Source organism: Hyperolius riggenbachi, chromosome 10 (assembly GCF_040937935.1).
Source record: "Hyperolius riggenbachi isolate aHypRig1 chromosome 10, aHypRig1.pri, whole genome shotgun sequence".
Taxonomy (NCBI): Eukaryota; Metazoa; Chordata; class Amphibia; order Anura; family Hyperoliidae; genus Hyperolius; species Hyperolius riggenbachi.
Window position 1 is genome coordinate 17639857 of NC_090655.1, and position 20889 is coordinate 17660745.

Below are 20889 nucleotides of genomic sequence, written 5' to 3' on the forward strand. Positions count from 1 at the left end.
CTCAGAAGCGCTCTTGGTGTGCACCCGCCCTCAAAGATCTGAAAAGCTCTTGCTAATGCAAAGCTGTGGGGGATTTTTACAAAAACACATCATTCCAGTGTGAACACACACATAGGATAACATTAGCAAGAGCTTTTCAAATCACAGAGTGGGAGATTTATCAACGCATTACCAACAGTTTTTTCTTCTTAATCTGCTCTAACTAGTAGGGAGAACAGTTCTGCATGATAATAAGAAACTTCTTAAATCCAAGGTAATAGTGGTAATTTAGCATGGATTTCTAGCGCTGCACTACAGTTAAGAAAAGTGCAATTCGATGTTTAAACTGGCACAGATTAAGAAGTGCTTGATAGCAGTTCTACAGATGTAGAACTGCAGGCTAGACATGATTTGTGATGTGCTCCTCCCCCTTCTGAATTCCTTCTCAGAGCCTGCTGCTATCAATACAGCAGGTGTGTTGGTTACCTCAGCAACAGCAATTCCCCTCACACACTGCACTGTCTGAGAGACCTTCCTAGCTCTTCCTATTTTACAACAGTTTTAGAAGGAATCTGCACTATCTAATGATTTCTCAAGATGCCTGAGACAGTTCTGCATGGATTTCTAAAAACCTACCAATATTTTGTCTCAGACACTCTTGATAAATCTGGCCCAGAGTGCTTAGAAAAGCTCATGAAGTGTGAAATGTATTAGTGTGTAATGTATTTGGAAACCAATACTTGAAAGGTATAAGGAGAAGTAATAAGAAAGATTTTTTTGCAGTAAAAAATAGCATCTCAATGATCATCTATAGAGGAAATGGCAATGGCCCCACATCCAAAGCCAACATCCAAATCCAACGCTAAGCTCACTTCATAAGCAAACTTATACTCTAGTCTACAGCAGAGAATCGTCACCACGACAAAAAGGAAACCAGCGTTTCTTGGAAGGAAATCATCAATGCTAACTTCTGTATTTCTTAAAATATAGATTTCCTTTACTGGACGAATATTTAACATCCCATTATGAATTCAGTCTGTTATTTTTTTCTGTTTCCACTAAAGAGTGACAAGGTTGTTTTGCTGTCAGATAAATCATACAAACTGTTTATTTGTTGGAAGCTATTCTTTTTGAAGTTCTTGGAGTTGATGGCCATGCGTGCGGGAAAACACGCTTTGTGCGACTGCAGCGAGACGCGTTCTTTGATGTCTTTCCTGTGGGACCATTTTAAGGAAATTCCACACAGTTAGGAATAGAAACAGTGGACTCTGTCCAGCGATCCATGTATAAAATATAGCACCGAAATGTTCCGTCTCAGGCACTGTACCCAAAAAACTTTGTTTACACGTGGCGGTGTGGTGGGGCGCACAAAAGGCCCGTTCTGTATTAAAACACACAATGCCTTGCAGACACTATTTGCCCGATGTAGCTATTGACAAGATCAGCTTTGGCACATTTGACTGCTAAGTACATATTCCCTCAGGCCAAAAGCGTAATTTACACCAAAAATATGTCATAGGCTTTTTCCGCTACCCGAGAATAACAGGCAAGGCTTTCCCTGGGATCTTGTCACAAGTGTGACAACTGCATACAGCCACTAAATGACAATTATCCGAGGGAGAGGTAACTGAAGTCTATGCTTCACACATAGGTAATGCCGTTCCTGCAGTCTACATAGGAGCAGCGCCTTGTCAAATGCACTGCCATGTGAGGGATTGAATATATATATATATATATATATATATATATATATATATATATATATATAAGCATCGTCATGTATAATATAAAATTCCATCTTTTAAAGTGGACCTGAACTCTTGCACAGGACAAAGGGAAAACATAGAGAAATGCACCCTGTGTGTATTTAGAGAGTTTAGCCTGTCTAATTCCCCCTCATCTGTGACTAATCACCAGTGTAATTTGATCTCTCCCCGTGTCACCTGACTGCCACTGCAGACAAGGCAGATAAGCTCATAAATACGGCTCGCTCCGCTGGTGAAGGAAGCTTCGGAAAGTGGGCCGCTCAATACCGGCCACGTGCGAGCGCTCTCTCTCGTGCACTCGCGTGTGCGCAGTATGGAGCCGCCTGTCTTCAGGAGGACTCCGCTCCCGAAGACTTCCAAAGTCCCCTGCGGCGGGGGATTTAAACTGGGGAGCCAGCGCTGTACCGAGGGCACTGGGAAAGGAGAGAGAAGGTTCATTAGGACCCAGAGCCCTCCCTCTCCTTAGGTAAGTATTTAACTTTTTTTTTTTAGAGAGACAGATCCCATTTTTTTAAGGAGCCTCATGGCAAACTTAAGTGGGGGGCTCCCCTCCCCCGATAGACACTGCCAGATGTCAGGAGCGCTGGGGCAATTGCCCCCTTTGCCTGTGTGGCAGTGCCAGCCCTGGATGGAGGTGGAGGCAGGGAAGGATAGAGGGTAAGGGGGAGGATGATGGATGGCGGGCGAGGGTGGGAGTAGGGAGGGTGGAAGGGAGAGAGAGAGGGGGGAGGGTGGGTGGGAGGTAGAGGCTAAGGGACACTATTCAATGATAATCAGTTTGCTGCTACTCTTCTCAGTCCAATCAGCAAGCTAGTTGTGTCCCTGACCACACTGTCCACCCTTGGGGTGCAGACAGCAGAGTGAGGTCAAGAACTTGTCCATGTTGGACTTTCAAATGCCAGCGGACTGGACTCATAGATCTGGCTGGACAGGCTTCCACACCTATAGACAAATAACACATTTCTAATTATATATTTCATTTCGGTGTTTAATATAGGTTTACTGCCTACAGTTAGGTTTTTATACCTGAATAAGTAGACTTTAATGGGATGCGAGACGACTTTCTGACCCGGAGTTGAATTTAAACCAAGGACCATTACGGTGAGACCCCCATCCTCCACCGCTTATCACTTCCCACCATAAATATTTCATTAAGCTCTTACGTGCAATTCTTCTTCCAACACACAATCAATTTAATAAACACCATTTTTCTCCATGTTCCATATTATTCTACCTCAAGGACATACATTGAATTCCACCCTTTTTTTTCTTCTTGTTTTTTTTTTTATTTCATTTCAATGGTGACTAGTTAAAATTGTAATTTATCTCGATTATGAGTCCACCCGGAACAATGGCAGAGCCTACTAGAATAGGCAACATTTAGAACATATGTTCCAGAGACAATGAATAGCCTGAGGAGGAAGCTCTGCCTGATTCAGTGAATTAATGAAGGAGAAGGTCACCAGATTATGGCGGTGGAACTTTTTCATCTTTAGTGCTGTGATTCTGTGTCCTCTGAGGTTATCACCACCAGGCCAAGCTGTCTCTCCCGCATAACGCTACATTCTGATTACTGCCTGCAAACCACTCTTCTCTGCTGGTGGACATTTTAGGCTAAATGAGGCTTAAAATGTATCAGAGCTTAAATAAGTAAAAAAATGTATACATACCTGAGGCTTCTTCCAGCCCCATCTGCTCGGATGGCTCCCACGCCACCATCCTCCGCTGCCCGCAGCTTTAGGAACCGGGTCCCGTCACTTACGTCAGTCGGCTCAAGTCTACGCAGCGGAGATACGCAAATAGCGCACTTCTCCTGCGTAGACTGGAGCTGACTGACGTCAGTGACAGGACCCGGTTCCCGAAGCTGCGGGCAGCGGAGGACAGCGACGTAGGAGTGAACCCAGTGGATGGGGCTGGAGGAGGCCCCAGGTATGTATAAATCTTTTTATTTATTTGAGCTCTGAGTCCCTTTAAAGAGGAACTGAAACCCAGGACTGAACTCCATCGCAATCAGTAGCTGATACCCCCTTTCCTATGAGAAATCATTTCCTTTTATTGATTAGATTATCAGGGAAGTCTGTATGGCTGATATTGTGGTGAAACCCTTCCCACAGTGTGATGTCATGACAATGGTCCTGACCGTTTCCTGTCTGTGAACCTCATTGCCTTGTGGGAAATAGCAGCTTTTTCCAACTGCTAAGCAAGCAACGTCTCCCTCTGTGCATAAAACTCTCAGTAACAAACATTCCGTACAATGCCTAGCCCTAACTGCCCCCCTCACAGAGCGATGGCTAAGCTTAAGAGCCACCCCACCCACACCTAACCATAAACGACCCCTAACCAATGCCTAAACTTAACCACATACAGCAAATGTGCCGATATATGAGCCCATAAAAATGAAAAATATTGGGCGCCATGGAAGTTTAGGTGTCTATGACACTACACCTTCAATAAAACCACCTTTAATCTTCAGCTGGGTGTAGACAGTGTGGCATGGCAATGGAGGTGAATAGGCCTGAGTCGTTTCGTGGTCCCGCACTTCCTCAGAGGTCATTCATACACATGTATAATATTGGCTTCTGAGGAAGCGGGTTACACCAAAACAGCTGTCACCACCACCCCAATTCACCCCCACTGCCATGCCACAGTGCCTGCACCTGGGTGAAGGTTAAACGTGTTGAAGACGTAGTGCCTATTCTCTTCACATTTAGGGTCCATTCACACTAGAAACCGATAAATGCAATCGCTAAGCGATTATTTGGAGTTTTCCAGCGTTTTTTCGTAGAGATTTTCCAGCAATATTTCACAAAAAAACCCCCAAAAAACCAGACAGCATTTTTTCAGCAATTAGTGTTTTGCGATTTTTAGTTCAATAAGCTGTGTCTAAGGGCCCATTCACACAAGAAATAGCTAAACGCAAACGCTGAGCGATTTTCTGGCATTTTTTCCTAGTGATTTCCGAGCAATGTTTCACTGTATAGAAAGTGTTTTTTCAGCGATTAACATTTTGCCATTTCTAGCTCAATTAAATCTTGCAGAATCGCTCCAGAATCACTCAGAAAACGCTGCAGGCAACGAGTTTTCATTTCAGCACATCGCAATTCACTTAGATGAGAACACTTCTATATACGTTCATTGTAGACGAGTTTTTCAAACCGCTAGCGATTTTCAGCGATGCTGAAATCGCCTTGAAAACGCACAAGTGTGAGTGGGCCCTGAGTCTTTCATAAACAGGAAATGACTGCACAGGAAAAAGAAGAGTTGTGTGGGTAAACCGCAAGGTTTGATGGGTACAATCGCTGGACAAACTCGGTTGATTGTGAACAGACCAACAATTCAAGAGTGATTTACCAGCGCTCCTATAATTAAAGGGAATCTGAAGTGAGTAAAATTATTTAAAATAAACACATGATGTAGCTGCAAATGAATATTACATACTAACCTCACCATCAATTCCTCTCAGAGGCTCACCATTTTCTTCTTACAGCGATCCCTTCCAGTTCTGACAAGATTTTGTCAGAACTGAAATATACCAGTTGCTGTAAGTTATATATCACCAGCTGTCAGTTACAACTGAATGTGCAAGGTAATGTCCATATTTCCCTATGGCTCAAGTGGGTGATATTACAGTTTAACAGTTTAACAGTGTGCTGACCAGGAAGCTGTTATGGGGTAATGGCCATTTTTAAAATGGAGGACGGGGAATTCCATTGATCACAGTGCACAAACAGGACACAGGAAAGGAGAAGAGATTGAGGAGTAGGCTACACGGGAGGTAAGTATGACCTGTATATTGTTATGTTGACTTTTTATTTTCAGTTCAGGTTCTCCTTAAAGAGACTCTGTAACATTAAAAAGATCCCCTGGGGGGTACTCACCTCGGGTGGGGGAAGCCTCCGGAACCTAATGAGGCTTCCCACGCCGTCCTCTGTCCCACGGGGGTCTCGCCGCAGCCCTCCGAACAGCCGGCGACTGTGCCGACTGTCAGTTCAATATTTACCTTCCTGGCTCCAGCGGGGGCGCTGTGGCGGCTTTCCGTTACGAACTACACGGAAATACCCGATCTCATTCGGGTCCGCTCTACTGCGCAGGCGCAGGAAACTTGCGCCTGCGCAGTAGAGCAGATCCGACGGCGATCGGGTATTTCCGTGTAGTTCGGAGCCGACAGCCGTCAGAGCGCCTGCGCAGGAGCCAGGAAGGTAAATATTGACGTCACCGCTGCACGGACTCCACGGAGGGCTGCAGCGAGACCCCTGACGGATGGAGGACGGCGTGGGAAGCCTCATTAAGATCCTGAGGCTTCCCCCACCCGAGGTGAGTACCCCCCAGGGGATCTTTTCATGTTACAGATCCTCTTTAACATTGAATCGGTAATCTCTCAGAATCGCACAAAATGCTGCAGGCAACGCGTTCGTTTGCACTTCAGCAAATTGAAAAACGCTTAGAATATTTAAGTATTTATATAGCGCCGACATATTACGCAGCGTTGTACAGAGTATATTGTCTTGTCACTAACTGTCCCTCAGAGGGGCTCACGATCTAGTCCCTACCACAGTCATTTGTATGTATCGTATAGTGCAGTGTTTCTCAACAGTTTATTGGTATGTACCCCTTTTAAAAGCTTGTACTCGCCGAATACCCCCTAGCATAGTAAACCTTATCACAAGTACCCCTTGACAAATAAATATTTAATCGTAGTACATAATTGGTTCTAAACAATTTCCAAACATTTACTATCGCTTTTAATTAGCTAAAATACTAATTTGGTGTTGTTTATGTAGGATTTATCATTTTCTAAAACTCTAAATTTGTTATACTTGGTTAAGTATATCAAGCAGGAGTACCCCTTGGAACCATCAGACATACCCCTTGGGGTACGCGTACCGCATGTTGAGAACCTAGGGTATAGTGCATGTATGGTCTAGGGCCAATTTTTTGGGGGGAAGCCAATTAACTTATCTGTATGTTTTTGGGATATGGGAGGAAACCGAAGTGACCGGATGAAACCCACGCACACACGGGGAGAACATACAACCTCCTTGCAGATGTTGACCTGGCTGAAATTTGAACCGGGGACCCAGCGCTTGCAAGGCAAGAGCGCTAACCACTGCGCCACCGTGTAGAGAACACTTCCATTTACTCTTCATTGTACAAGCGTTTTTCAAAAGGCTAGCGATTTTCAGCTATGCTGAAATCGCTAATAAAGCGCACAAGTGTGAATGGGTCCGTACAGATTTACTAAAACAGTTTCACATAGAGAGAGTGGTTCTTTGTCAACCATCCACAGCCTCACAGGTGACAGGTACTCTTCACGTACCGCAGCACCGTGGTGACAGGCTATGCAAATACCTTGGCTGAAAGAAAGAAACCAATATTTGGACAGAAAGGCGCGGGTGCCATTGGGGACGGTTGTGAACATTAGGGGCTGATGATTATTGTGTGAAGGAGTTACATTAGCGCTTGTACCGTCTATACCCCGTCTCCACCATTCTACCAGGGGATACACCCTTTACTCCGAGGCTATAAATTATCTCATAGTTAGACATTTTTTCACGGCTTACGAGCAGCCTAGATAAAAACGGGAAATGCTATGCAAATTGCCTAATAATATGTAAAATGATATTCAGGCCATATTCTCTCTGCAGACGCACTTTGTGGAGCTTGCTTGTTCGGCCCAGATATTTTCCTTCTTCCTCCCCTGCTTTAATACGATGGGTGGGGGGGGGGGGGATTTCCTAATTGGCGATATAAAAGTAGAAATAATACAATCAAGAAAACTGTTTAGCATGTACTGTAAATCCCGTCCTAATTGCCACCAGGCTTTTTCCTTTTAATATCTTTCTCCGCGTAGCGGAAGACGACCGCCCATATTTCAGCGGCGTCTCGTGACAATAAGGCGCCCGTGTTATTCTGTTATACGTTTGACCCCTCCCCATCCTGCTATCATCTTGCCCTGAGAATGTGTATATTACGCCGAGACTGAAGGTACTTTAATAATACTGAATAAGTGATTTAGTAGATGTGGAGAAATATTGATCATGGGAGCTCCCGGGTCATGGGCTGGCGGGCGCGCAAGGAATTTTAATAAGAAATGTATCAGTCCTTCTGTACCTTCTCTGATGAGGTCACGCGTTCACTCCTGTACGGACACCACATAAAGGCCATAGGTAGATAGACAGACAGAAGAAGATAGAGAGGCAGAGACAGGAACATTGATGGATGGATGGATACATAGATCATGTTTTTATTCATAATACAATATTGCATTTAATATATATAGCTCTCTGATGATGATGAAGCAGAGATTTCTGCTGAAGTTTATCGGGGCTCAAGCACCTCAAGAGATCATGATTAAAGCTCTGCATCCTGCTAAGTAAGTATAAAGTCTCATAATAGTGAGATCGTTGAGAGTCAGGGCCCTTGCACACCGAGGCGGCACTGGCAAGGAATGAAAGTCTATGGAGATGGAAGTGACGGCGGCGCGATGGAAGTGACATTTTCGCCGCATCCCTGATGCAGGTCAAAAACTACATTAACGCTAGAGATGGCTCAAACCTCCGATTTTTGGTTCACGGACCTCGAACGAGAACTTCCGCAAAAAGTTCGGTCTGCGGGAACTTTTCGAACCACAATAGACTTCAATGGGGAGGCAAACTTTGAAAACTACAAACATTTATGCTGGTCACAAAAGTGATGGAAAAGATGTTTCAAGGGGCCTAACTCCTGAGTTTTTGCATGGAGGAGTGGGATACACGCCAAAACTCCCGGGGAAAATCCAGATTTGACGCACAGCAGCGTTTTAAGGGCAGAAATCATATTGCATGCTAAATTGGAGGCCTAAAGTGCTTTAAAACATCTTGCATGTGTATACATCAATCAGGTAGTGTAATCAGTGTACTGCTTCACACTGACACACCAAACTCAATGTGTAACGCACCGCAAACAGCTGTTTGCGTAGTGACGGCCATGCTGGACTGGTGCACACCATGGTTAGAGTGCAGGCGATAGCGGTTTTCAAACCCATATGGTCGTCGGGCTGAGGTAGCTCAATGACAAAACAAAAGTGACTGTCAAGCTGATCAAATTTGGTCTGTCCACAATGAAGCAACAACCTTATTATCTCCCCCCCGAGACACTCATATAGCCGGTGGTCATTGCTTCATTGTGATACGCAAGCAGGGCTGCCATCAGAAATGTTGGGGCCCCTCACACATCATCAGGCCTGCCCCCCCTTCCTGGAACCACCCACTGGTTGCTGTGCTAGGCACCCCACTCCCGTGTCCGTGTGTGAAGTGTGCTGCTGCGAAAAATGTGCACTGAAGAAAGCGGCATGCACAGCGTGATACGGCAAAAAGCGGGTGTGACACATGGCATGTGGGTGGAGCCAAATGCTAGCAAAATACAGGTAGTCCCTGGTTAACAAATGAGATAGGGACTTGTAGGTCCGATCTTATCCATTATCCTTTCTCTTTTGTCCCCCTCTTTTCTTCCTGTGTCTCTTTTGTCCCCCTCTGTCTCACCTCAGTTTGTGCCTCTTCTGTGTCCCTCTGTGTGACCTCATGTTCCCATCTCATCTCTTTTCTCCCTGTCCCTTTTTTGTCCACCTCTGTTCTTTCTGTGCCTCTTTTATTCCCGTGTTTCCTCTTGTCCCCTTCTGTCTCAGCTCATCCCCCTGCCCTAGCCAGGCATAGGTTCCCCCAGTATAAGTAGCCAGGTAAAGGTTCCCCCAGTATAGGTAGCCAGTCATAGGTACCCCCAGTATAAGTAGCCAGCTATAGGTGGTGCCCCAGTATAGGTAGCCTGGTGTAGATGCCCCTCAGTATAGGTAACCTGGTATAGCTGGTGCCTCAGCAGGGTCGGTTTAAGCAACAATGGGGCCCCAGGGCAAAATAAACCTGGGGGGCCCCTCAACAGATACCCCGGAACAAAAATCGGCATTAAGGGACCTTTTTTGCAGCTGGTATAGTCAGGGTGTGAAGCCCCAATCGGTTGGAGCTCCACATTCTGGCTACCCCAGCCTGCATTGGGGACAAAGAGTTAAAAAGTTTCAGGAGGGGGGCCGCCACATAATTAAAAAAAAAATTCCCACACAAAATGCCAGGGATCTTCATACAGCCATATTGCAGCTGTATAGCGATCCCTGGCCAAAGTGCTGCGGCCAGTGGTGCTCAGCAGAGCTCGAATATTCGAGTAGCTCGAATATTCGAGCTCTTTTTCAGCTATTCGAGCTCGGTATTCGAGCTCCGAATAGCTGCAGCTATTCGAATGGGCTATTCGAGTAAACGCGAATAGCCCATTTACTATTCGAGCTATTCGAGCAATCGGCGCTATTCGAGCTTGAATACAGAGCTCGAATAGCATCATAGCCCAGATTGATGTCCTTAGAGCCAATCAGAGGGCTCCCAGGCCCTCTGACGGCAGCCAATCACAGAGGGGGACCCTGGCCAGCCCCTACCCTATAAATAGCGGCCGCCATGTTCCGTTTCTCCGTCCTTGCCTGAGACTTGCATAGAGAGAGAGTTGCTCCTTTGTGCTTTGGCTTAGCAAGAGCTCTATTGTGGTCATTTACCTAGCATTTTTGCTCACATACACCTCCTATACACACCTATATTGTTGTTAGTTAGATAGACATTGTATTTTAGTTAGTAGCTTTTGTGTTACATAGAGAGAGACTCAGACAGCTGCTGCAGGCTTACAGCTTTAGGCCTCAGGGCCTTGCCTGTGTGGGCAGCTGTCCTCCTGTCCTCTGTTAGTTTATTTCTCATTAGTATTTAGACAGTATTAGATAGTATTAGACAGTATTTCTGCTGTCCTCTACTACTTAGTGATTGTATTTTGTATTGTAGTTATATACTGTAACTGTACTAGGACACTCACTGACTGTCACTGTTCATAGGCTAGCTCCTGCGTGTGCTTGCACTCACTGTCTGTGTACACACACTCAATTTCCTTCTGAATAGTTATATACTGTAACTGTACTAGGACACTCACTGACTGTCACTGTTCATAGGCTAGCTCCTGCGTGTGCTTGCACTCACTGTCTGTGTACACACACTCTATTTCCTTCTGAATAGTTATATACTGTAACTGTACTAGGACACTCACTGACTGTCACTGTTCATAGGCTAGCTCCTGCGTGTGCTTGCACTCACTGTCTGTGTACACACACTCTATTTCCTTCTGAATAGTTATATACTGTAACTGTACTAGGACACTCACTGACTGTCACTGTTCATAGGCTAGCTCCTGTGTGTGCTTGCACTCACTATCTGTGTACACACACTCTATTTCCTTCTGAATAGTTATATACTGTAACTGTACTAGGACACTCACTGACTGTCACTGTTCATAGGCTAGCTCCTGCGTGCGCTTGCACTCACTGTCTGTGTACACACACTCTATTTCCTTCTGAATAGTTATATACTGTAACTGTACTAGGACACTCACTGTCACTGTTCATAGACTACTAGCTCCTGCGTGTGTGTGTGCACTCACTGTCTGTGTACTGTACACACACTCTATTTCCTTCTGATTACTGATTGATTATTGTAAATTCTACTTCCTGACAGTTACTACTTACTTACTGTAGTAGGGACACTCACTCAGTCACTGTTCATAGGCTAGCTCCTGCACGTGTGTGCGCGTGCGTGCACTCACTGTCTGTAGTGTACACACACTCTATTTCCTTGTGATTACTACTGATTATTGTAACTTCTAGTTGTACTTCCTGACTGTTACTACTTACTTACTGTACTAGGGACACTCACTCACTCTCTGTTCATAGGCCAGCTCCTGCGCGTGTTTGCGCGTGCGTGCACTCACTGTCTTTAGTGTACACACACTCTATTTCCTTGTGATTACTACTGATTATTGTAACTTCTAGTTGTACTTCCTGACTGTTACTACTTACTTACTGTACTAGGGACACTCACTCACTCTCTGTTCATAGGCCAGCTCCTGCGCGTGTTTGCGCGTGCGTGCACTCACTGTCTGTAGTGTACACACACTCTATTTCCTTGTGATTACTACTGATTATTGTAACTGCTAGTTGTACTTCCTGACTGTTACTACTTACTTACTGTACTAGGGAGTCGGGACACTCACTCAGTCACCTCACCCACCAACCCACTCCATTAAAGTACCCCACTTTTCACCCGCCCTTTTCAAAAACTTTTGTGTTTACGCCCAAAACATCGAAGATGTCTGGAAGTGGCAGCCAGCGCGGTTTGGGCAAGGGGAAGGGCAGCAAGGGAATCAGGAGGAGAGGGAGCAGCATTGTGGCAAGCCGCGGGCGCGCCACCATGCACAGTTCCGCAGCAGCAGCAGCGTCAGTGGCTAACATTCCTCCCATAGCCACTGGCCGTGGACGCCTTGGGCGCCGCCCAGCAGGAGCATCTGCAACTCACGCTGCAGAGACACAGCAGCAGCAGCGTGTAGCACCTGCTCCGATTTTCCTCCAGCCGGGTCGGAAACGTCCCATTGAGGAAAAGGATGCAGACACTGTGGTGCAACTGATGACGGAGGATGAGTAGCCCGCCATCAGCTCTGCATCCGAGGCCTCCACCCTCACCACCACCACCACCACCACCCCTGTTCGCAGCAGCCGCCCAGCAGGGCCTGGGGAGGAGGCCAGTTCACCGTCACTCGCCGACCTGTCATTCAGCAGTCTTTTGACCCCAGGCATCATGAGTAAATTGTCTGCTGTTGTTGGCGATCTTGAGGAGGAGATGCTGATGGGCACTTTGGGGGATGAGGGATTGGACAGCAAGACTGTGGCGACAGTCAAGCAGCCCATCCATGCATCAGGAGAGGAGTTTGGGGGGTCATCATCCCAGCAGGACATGTTTCAGGAGGGGGAGGATGATGATGACACGGTGACAGACAGAGACTGGGTGCCACCAGCTCCAGGGGATGTCGTCATCAGTAGCTCTGAGGAGGAGGATGCGCTTGTGGGCCTTGCAAGGAGGCGCATCATTGCAAGCATTGGCAGCAGTAGGCAGGTCCCACAGCCTGCTGGTGTCTCAGGCTCAGCAGCAGCAGCAGCAGCAGCAGCATCTGCCAGTACCACCACCAGCCGCACCCAAGCCCCCCCCCCCCCCCCAACCACCACAGGGAGACAGGCAGCAGCGGTTCCATGCCGTAGGGGGTCGTTTTTGTCACCAATCTGGCGTTTTTTCACCATGCCCACAGTGTACAGCAAGTACGCCACTTGCAACCACTGTCAGCGGAAGTTGAGCAGAGGTGCAGACCCCTTAAAGTTCAGCACCAGCTCACTCATCAACCACCTTGCTGCGAAACATTTCCACCAGCATGAGGAGTTCCAGAGGCTGAAGGCATCTGGTGCTGGCAGTGGCACCACACCCATCACTGCACAGCCTTCAGCAGCAGCAGCAACAGCAGCCACCCGCCCTCCTGCTCCTCCAGCAGCACCAGCAGGAGTGCGGAAACGCACTGCTCCTCCCCCCTCTGCAACTCCTGCCGCCGACACTGAGGCCTGTTCTGGCAGCCAGTCCTCAGTGGCCTCCTCTGCTGTGTCTGCTGATTCCCGTGCCAGCAAAAGGCCACGCCAGAGCCTTTTGAGCGAGTCCTTCCAGGGGGTGGTTAGGGCTCTGCCTCCCAGCAGCCGTCGCGTGCGGCAGCTGAACGGCTTGCTGGCACGGGCCATGTGCTCCCAACTCCTGCCGTACACGCTTGTGCAGGAGGGGAGCGACATGCGTGCGCTGCTTGCTTGCGCAGCCCCAGACTGACAGCTCCCCAGCAGACACTTCTTCGCCCGCAAGGCCATTCCTGCACTGCACCGCTTTGTGATGGCCAATGTGGAGCAAGGGCTGGAGCACGCGGTTGGTGAAAGGGTCCACGTCACCATGGACTCCTGGAGCAGCCGCTTCGGGACAGGCCGCTACCTGTCCTTCACTGTCCACTGGGTCAGCTTGGTGGAAGGGGGTGAGGATGGGAGAGCAGCAGCGGGCACAGCAGCAGCAACACAGTGGGTGGTGCCCCCCCGCAGGGTCAGGGGAACTGCAGCAGGTTCCTCCGATCCTCTGCCATCCTCCGGCACACCTGGCCAAACCCCCCGCCTCAGCAGCAGCGTGAAGGCCCGCCACTGCCAAGCGCTGCTGCACTTGGTCAGCCTTGGGAAGACCAAGCTGACGGCAACCCATGTGTTGGCCAAACTCCAGGAGCAGGAGAGGATTTGGCTGACCCCCAGAGGCCTCAGAGTCGGAGAGGTGGTGGCCGACAATGGGGCCAATCTGGTTGCCGCAATAGACAGGGGAAACCTGACCCACATCCCCTGTCTTGCCCACGTGCTGAACCTGGTGGTGCAAAAGTTCTTGCGCACCTACCAGGGGATGGGCGAACTGCTGGAAACGGCAAGGAACGTTGTGCGTCACTTCCGGCGCTCGGCTGCAGCCTGTGCGAGCCTGGAAGACGTGCAAAAGGAGCTGGAGCTGCCACGCCATCGGCTGATCCTTGACGTTCCAACTCGCTGGAACTCCACCCTGGCGATGTTGGAGCGTCTGGTTGAACAGAAGCACGCTGTCAACCAGTACCTTGCCCTGGCCACTGTTTCCGCCGCTCGGAGAAGGGACAAGACCAGCAACATCCCGTTCATCGTCCCCGATGATGACTGGAGGCACATGCAGCAGGTGTGCTTAGTGCTGGCTCCCTTTCTGCAGGCCACTAACATGGTGAGCAGGGACCATGCTATGGTCTGCGAGTGGGTGCCCCTGGTTTGTCTGCTGAACAGGGCCCTCGATGCTTTGCTGGAACAGGGAGCGGCAGCCTTGGACCAGCAGGAGCGGCAAGCAGCTGCACAGTCCACCTCTGAGGGGGAGGAGGAGGAGGACTTGGTGGAGGTCCCTGACCTTGCTGCTGATGAGGGGGATCAGCACAGCGCAGCTGAGTTGGTGCGGGGGTGGAGAGAGGATGAGGCGGCAGAGGAGGAGGATAAGGAGGACAGCACTGCCGTCGATGTGCCAGCACACGTGGCCCGCCTCTTCCCAATGGCAGCGCACATGCTGGCGTGCCTGCGCAAGGACCCCAGGGTGATCCAGATGAAGCAGAGGGAGGACATCTGGATCAGCATGATGTTGGACCCACGCCTCAAGGGGAAGTTGAGCCAGTTCCTGCCGCCTGCAGGAGGAGACCCAGCGCAACAAATAAGGAGCTTGCAGCAGGCCCTTGTTGAGCGCTTGGAGGAAGCCTTCCCCCAGCCTTCCACCCCCACTGTCCAGCAGCCAGCACAGAGGCAGCAGCAGGTGCCTGCATCCAGCAGCAAGCGCCCCACAGACCTGCTGTCTCTCAGCCACGAGCTCTACAGGACTGTAGAGGCTCCGGCAGCAGTGACTAGAGAGGAGGTGCATGATGCAGCAGCATCCTCCTCCGGTCACAGCCAGCGCCTGACCCGCATGGTGGCTGACTACATGGGGTCCTACAGCGGGCTTGACAGCGATGCCCCTGTTGATCCTATGGAGTATTGGGTCAAGCGCCTGGAGATTTGGAGCGAGCTGGCGCAGTACGCCCTGGAAGTGCTGTCCTGCCCCCCTTCCAGCGTGCTGTCCGAGCGCTGCTTCAGTGCAGCTGGTGGCGTGGTCACCGAGAAACGCTCACGTCTGTCTCACAAGTCTGTGGACAGACTGACGTTTCTCAAGATGAACCAGGCGTGGGTGGAAGGCGAGTTCCTGGCCCCTGTTGTCGGCGAGAGGGGGACATGAACTGGATAAGAACCATCGTTAATGTGCCTTACCACCCTTTACCACCTCCTGGCTCCTGCTCACTAAGCCAGCCTGGTTCAGTTTGACTATTACGTCGCCTGCAGCCACACATTTTACACCTACAGTGGGCTGCTGTGTACTGCCCTTCTGCTGTCTGTCTGTGTTTCCCACTGCCAGGGTACACAGAATTACATTCTGCTGCCACTCTGCCACCAGCTATTACGTCAAACAATAGCTATATATCTGTGTAATTGGTTGTACAAACAAAACCAAAAAAAAATAAAAAAATAAAAAAAAAAAGGTTTAATTTTTCTGAGGTGCCCGGGTTGAAAACTGTGTTGTCCCAGTTGTGTATTGGACACGATGTGGGCTGCACGACCGCTGTCTGGGACCTCCTGTTGTGTTTATTTACAGCCCTGGTATCACCGCTAGGTACCAGGGCTATTATGTCACGCTGCCTGCCTGCTGCCACACTCACACTACTCCTCCATTCCTCCTGCTGCTGCTGTCGGTCTGTGTTTCCCACTGCCAGGGTACACAGAATTACATTCTGCTGCCACTCTGCCACCAGCTATTACGTCAAACAATAGCTATATATCTGTGTAATTGGTTGTACAACAAAACCAAAAAACCATTAAAAAAAAAAAAAAGGTTTAATTTTTCTGAGGTGCCCGGGTTGAAAACTGTGTTGTCCCAGTTGTGTATTGGACACGATGTGGGCTGCACGACCGCTGTCTGGGACCTCCTGTTGTGTTTATTTACAGCCCTGGTATCACCGCTAGGTACCAGGGCTATTATGTCACGCTGCCTGCCTGCTGCCACACTCACACTACTCCTCCATTCCTCCTGCTGCTGCTGCTGTCTGTCTGTGTTTCCCACTGCCAGGGTACACAGAATTACCTTCTGCTGCCACACTGCCACCAGCTATTACGTCAAACAATAGCTGCTCACATTACTCCTCCATTCCTCCTGCTGCTGCTGCTGTCGGTCTGTGTTTCCCACTGCCAGGGTACACAGAAACTGCAGAATTACATTCTGTTGCCACTCTGCCACCAGCTATTACATCAAACAATAGCTATATATCTGTGTAATTGGTTGTACAAACAAAACCAAAAAACCATAAAAAAAAAAAAAAAGTTTAATTTTTCTGAGGTGCCCGGGTTGAAAACTGTGTTGTCCCAGTTGTGTATTGGACACGATGTGGGCTGCACGACCGCTGTCTGGGACCTCCTGTTGTGTTTATTTACAGCCCTGGTATCACCGCTAGGTACCAGGGCTATTATGTCACGCTGCCTGCCTGCTGCCACACTCACACTACTCCTCCATTCCTCCTGCTGCTGCTGTCTGTCTGTGTTTCCCACTGCCAGGGTACACAGAATTACCTTCTGCTGCCACACTGCCACCAGCTATTACGTCAAACAATAGCTGCTCACATTACTCCTCCATTCCTCCTGCTGCTGCTGCTGTCGGTCTGTGTTTCCCACTGCCAGGGTACACAGAAATTGCAGAATTACATTCTGCTGCCACTCTGCCACCAGCTATTATGTCAAACAATAGCTATATATCTGTGTAATTGGTTGTACAAACAAAACCAAAAAACCATAAAAAAAAAAAAAAGGTTTAATTTTTCTGAGGTGCCCGGGTTGAAAACTGTGTTGTCCCAGTTGTGTATTGGACACGATGTGGGCTGCACGACCGCTGTCTGGGACCTCCTGCCTGCTGTGTTTATTTACAGCCCTGGTATCACCGCTAGGTACCAGGGCTGTTATGTCACGCTGCCTGCCTCATTGACTGCCTGCTGCCACACACTCATCCTCCTCCTCCTGCTGCTGAATTTACCTCCAGCTGTCTGTGTGTTTCCACTGCCAGGGAGCACATACAATGGCGCTTCCAACATGCGTGCGCCACCAGCTATTTGTTACGCTCAAAAATAGCTGCATTTCTGTAAAAAAAAAATTGAAAAGAGAAATAAGTGAAGAAGAAGACGATATAGAAGAAGATGAAGAAGATGAAGAAGAAGAAGATGAAGAAGAAGAAGAAGAAGGAGAAGAAGAAGAAGAAGAAGATGAAGAAGAAGAAAATGAAGAAGAAGATGAAGAAGATGAAGAAGAAGAAGATGAAGAAGAAGAAGAAGAAGAAGGAGAAGAAGAAGAAGATGAAGAAGAAGAAGATGAAGAAGATGAAGAAGATGAAGAAGATGCAGAAGAAGATGAAGAAGAAGAAGATGAAGAAGATGAAGAAGATGAAGAAGAAGAAGATGAAGAAGAAGAAGATGATGATGAAGAAGATGAAGAAGATGATGATGAAGAAGATGAAGAAGATGAAGAAGAAGAAGATGAAGAAGAAGAAGAAGACAATATAGAAGAAGAAGAAGATATAGAAGAAGATATAGAAGAAGAAGATATAGAAGAAGAAGATAGAAGATAAAGAAGAAGAAGAAGAAGAAGAAGAAGAAGAAGAAGAAGTATATACAGTACTGAACAAAATTCTGGACACAACTTCTCTTTTCACCTTTTTTTTTTAAAGGAACATCCCCACATAATCACTTGCTGTTGTTACTTGGAAAAAAAGATGTTTCTTGCATCATTCACCCTCAAAACAAGTGTTGGAAGCTATTTAAGGCCAATTCGAATAGTCAGCTCGAATAATGAGCTCGAATACCGACTCGAATAGTGAGCTCGAAGTCCGAGGTCGAATCGAATAGTAAAAATTATTCGACTCGAATATTCGACTGACCTCGAATAATTTACTATTCGAATTTGACCAAACTCGAATTTTAAAAAGGGGTATTTGAGCACCACTAGCTGCGGCTGCGTATGGACCCCCTGGAAACCCCGTCAGGAAATTTATTGCTCTTTCTTTTGATGCATGTAAAATTACACTACCCTTAGGTTTGCTACTAAAAGTGACATTTACCGCATTTAAAAGTATACTTTTTTCCTTTAAAACTTTAAAATCGATTTTCTCAAAAACTATAAGGTCTTTTTGGAAAATTGTTTTTTCCTCTTATTCCCAATGATCTCCTTAACATATCCTGCACATTTAGGGTTTCTAGCATTTAAGGTGGATTTGCTATTAACCTTTAAAGTCGGTGGGTTTTTTAATATGTATTTTTTTCCATTGAAATTTTAAAATCGATTTTCTCAAAAACTATAAGGTCTTTTTGAAAAAATGTTTTTCCTCTTGTAGCCACTGGAGGACCCTACAAGCTCTGGGGCCCTGGGGCAATTGCCCCCTTTGCCTCTATGTTAGCGCCAGCCCTGTGCCTCAGTATAGGCCAGCAAAATACAGGTGCCCCTAGGTATTCAACTATAGGTGATGCCCCAGTATAGGTAGCCTGGTATCAGTGGTGCACCAGTATAGATTAGCCAGCTACAGGTGTCCCCAGTATAGGTAGCAAGCTATAGGCACCCCAGTATAAGTATAGGTGGTGCCCCAGTATAGGTAGCCAGGTACAGGTGGTGCCCTCAGTAAAGGTAGCCAAGTATAGGTGGTGCCCCAGTATAGGTAGCCAGGTATAGGTGGTGCCCCAGTATAGGTGGTTCCAGCCCCATTATAGGTAGCCAGGCATAGGTTGTGGCCCAGTATCGGTAGCCTGTAGCCAGATACAGGTAGTGCCCCAGTATAGAAATTTCTTTGTAGCGGGCTCACTCATCTGCTCCCCACGTTCAAGTGCTGATGTGACGTCACTCTTCTCTCACTGCTGGAACGCAGTGTGCTGGCTAGGGAGCCACAGGCCCGCAGCCAGCACATGGGGCACTTACAGCGCTTTGGGGGGCCCGGGGCCCCCAGAAGCCCTGGGCCCCTCACTACAGTGTCAGTTGTCCCCCCCTGATGGCTGCCCTGTACGCAAGCTCCTACACCGCGTCAACAATCACAAAGGGGAATTGACACATGTACATGCCTTTTGTTTTGTTGTTGCAGCTGCAGGGCAGCCAGAAAAATTAGGCAGGTATGTACACGCACCAGAAAAATTATTATAGCGGCCTCTGCTTAGCAGCGGCCTTAAAAATTCAGGAATCCGCATGGAGTCCTGGACCCTGTTAGTGGTGGTGGAGAAGGCAGTCAAGCGGCCTGCAGGCAGAGATGCTGTGTGGGGGAACGACTTAGTCTTGGGGCAGCCAGTCACACAGTGTGCAGGCAGAGATGCTGTGTGTGGGGACTGACTTAGTCTTCGGGCAGGCCTGATCGTGCTTTGCAGACCATGTGGTCTGGACAGTTTGGGTAACGCCTTTTTTGAGAAATAATTGCAGCCTGGTATCTTCCACTGTGGTGTGTGGCTTTGCGTTTGTGTGCTGCTTTTCCTCAGGTGGTCATCATCCTATTGCAGTTTGTGCTTTGTCATCATGTGTCTTTGTAAGGAAGTTGTCCCTACAAGGGTCTTGGTTTTTCCACGGCTCAATTTTTGGTGGCAGAGAGTACAGATGGCATTGCTCTCATCTGAGGCAGACACACAAAAAAAATGTCCACATCGCTGAGCCCTGGGGTGATGGCACTTTAGTGGTGGTGGCCAACTGAGTGTTAAGTGGGGTGCCAGAATCCGAGCAGGAGGAGGAAGATATGTCACGGTTCCGTGCCGAAGCTGAGGAAGCTGAGGTGTTCTGTTGTTCTGTGTTACATAGTCAACTATGTCCTGACAGTTTTAAGGGGTTGATGGCACGCGCCTTCTGAACACTGTACTTTGGTCCAGGGCCGCACAAAATCACGACAGCACGACCTCAAACAGACCTGCCGGGTGGCCTGCCTCTGCCTGTTTTGCCCATATTGGGGGGGATGAAGTGAAAGGTATGCACTGACTTGACTAATACAATGTGCAGTCACACAGGTGCAGTGAACAGGTATGCAGTGACTGGTATTAATACAATGTGCAGCTGTCACACACACACAGGTACCATAAACAGGTGCAGTGACTCGTGGTGTGTAAGACTGCGTGCGGTCACGTAGGTAGGTGCACTGAACAGGTATGCAGTGCTTGGTATTACAAATGTGCAGCTGTCACACACACAGGTACCGTAAACATGTGCAGTGACTGGTGGTATAGAACACTGCATGCGCTCACATAGGTAGGTGCACTGAACAGGTAGGTATGCAGTGATTGGTATTACAGATGTGCAGCTGTCACACACACGTAGTCACTGAATGGGCTGGGCCTGGCAATGGCACAGTAGGAATTGCCAAGGGCCAGCTGAGACTGACTGACAGGGCTGTATATGCAACACAAGTGTATGTGGGACAAACACACACACAAAAAAAAAAAATAGATCACAAGAACAACATTAGCTCTCAAAAGAGCTGTTGAGGGGTGCTTTTTAGTAATAAGTATCAGCAAGGAGCAAGCTAACAAGCCTAGCCTAACTAAGCTTTCCCTATGTCTACAGCAGGTTCTCTCCCTTCTCTTATTACTGCAGCCACACGAGTGAGTGAAATGG